General features: G+C 41.1%; 1 pseudogene across 1 annotated transcript; it reads right to left on the minus strand.

Moving 5' to 3' along the window:
- Window positions 1-450: 450 nt before the first annotated feature.
- LOC309959360 (small integral membrane protein 20-like) lies at window positions 451-631 on the minus strand (annotated as a pseudogene). The gene has a single exon. The product of its transcript is annotated as a small integral membrane protein 20-like (transcript).
- Window positions 632-1,804: the final 1,173 nt, after the last annotated feature.

A 1,804-nucleotide genomic window follows, 5' to 3' on the forward strand; every position in this document is an offset into this window, starting at 1 on the left:
GAGTTTTATCAACTTCAACATTTTCAAAGAGCCCTATGAGGCTGCTCAATATGGTGGTTTTTCACTGAAACTTCTTATTTGGAAGATGGCAAAACAGACTAGGATCTTCCCAAGTCTACTCGTTGCTTGTATTCATATTGAAGCTCAGGTGGGTAAGAGGTAGAGACTGAATAATAAGTAGATCACCTCCAAATGCAGCTGGGTGAGAAAGCTTCATTTTTAGAAAGGAAACCAAATCATGAAAACCTTCGTAATGGTGTGATTTGTTTCAGGGTTCTTTTGATACTTAAGAAGGGAATTAATCCTGGTGCACACTACTCTTCTTTACAGCCTTCTAGAGTTTTCTTCTCCAGCCATTGTTCTTTAGCCAGGTGATTTACTGTACTTGATGCAGAACTGAAAGCATGAAGACTCTGTCTATTTTCATAATCAGAGGTGGTGATAGCCTTTTCATTTCCTGCCAAATGGATCCGACCACACTTTTAACCCTGGTGGCTGCACATCTTCTTGGACAATACCAGTGGTATTCCTCCAGCCGCATTAGGGGCCGGAAGTAGATGGGGTAGAAGGCGGCGCCAATCAGGGAGATGAAGCAGCCGAAAATGAGCGTGGTGCGCAGGTTCGGGGTCATGGCTCCAGCCGGTGGCCGCCTTGACCAGCCAAGCAGCCCTCACTCTTGGAAACGCGGATCCCGCCAGCGGTATCCCCCCTCCCCTTTTAAATTACAGATTTAGAAGAAGGGTCAATCACTGTAAAATATATATATATTATTTGCAAATTCAACAAATCTTTGATTTTGAGTACTTGTCACATCACAGTAAAATTCCAAACTCTAAAAATTTTGCTGTAATTTATTCAGTGCTTTGAACAAATGCAAGATAAATGGTTCCAATGGCTGATCCTTCCTCTGCATTTATCAACAAAGACATTCCTACAGCTCAGACTTGTGATTTAAAAGCTTAAAATGATTACATGAAGTTGCCCTACTTGAACGTGTTTTTTGGTTTTTTGGTCTTCTTTCTGAGACAGTCCTATCTAATGGCCATGGATCTGTTTTCTTTTAATTTCCTTGGGTTATTTTCCTTAATATCGTAAAATGTGATCTATTATCTCAAATGGTTCATGTTGAAAAGTGATTTCAGGCTTATACAGAATTCTCATTCTTGTAGTTAGAAACCTGCACCTTTTAGTGTAAGGGAAAGAGTCTGCAATCAGATGGCAATCTGATACAGACAAAATCTCAGACCTGGGGTACAGGAACATCAGGTCCCACAGCCCTGGGATCCAGCCTTGACTGCAGGCCAAATTTCTCTGACTTAGGTAGAGTCATCTAGTGCCAGGATGCAGACTAAGAAACAAGAGGGAAAACTGATTCTCCATCCCAAGGTTCTCTGTGCTTCTAAACACAGAATGCACAAACCTCCTTAAAAAAGTCACTTAGAAAGCTCATCAGGGAGAGTGTAATCCCTGTCTTGTTCGCTCCGAGGAGAACATGCTACAGTTCTTTTGATACCCCATCATTTCCTGACCACCAGATTCTAAAATCAGAACCTATTCTTGTGTTAAATTGGCATGTTTACCAATGTAATGAAAAGAAGGTGAACACATAGGCTACTATGATATTTAAAAACTATATATATGAACTTTTCCCCTATTAGCCAGCTTCTAAGGCATAAAACCATCTGCTTTTCTCACCAATCCAGAGATGTCTTCTTACTTGTCCTCCTTCACCTACCCCTGTCTCATTTGAACCATTTGAACACTCCCTTTCTCATGTTTATATCCCAGGTGTGAGTTCCAGTCA

This window comes from Leucopleurus acutus, assembly GCF_964270905.1.
Source record: "Leucopleurus acutus genome assembly, chromosome: 3".
Classification (NCBI taxonomy): Eukaryota; Metazoa; Chordata; class Mammalia; order Artiodactyla; family Delphinidae; genus Leucopleurus; species Leucopleurus acutus.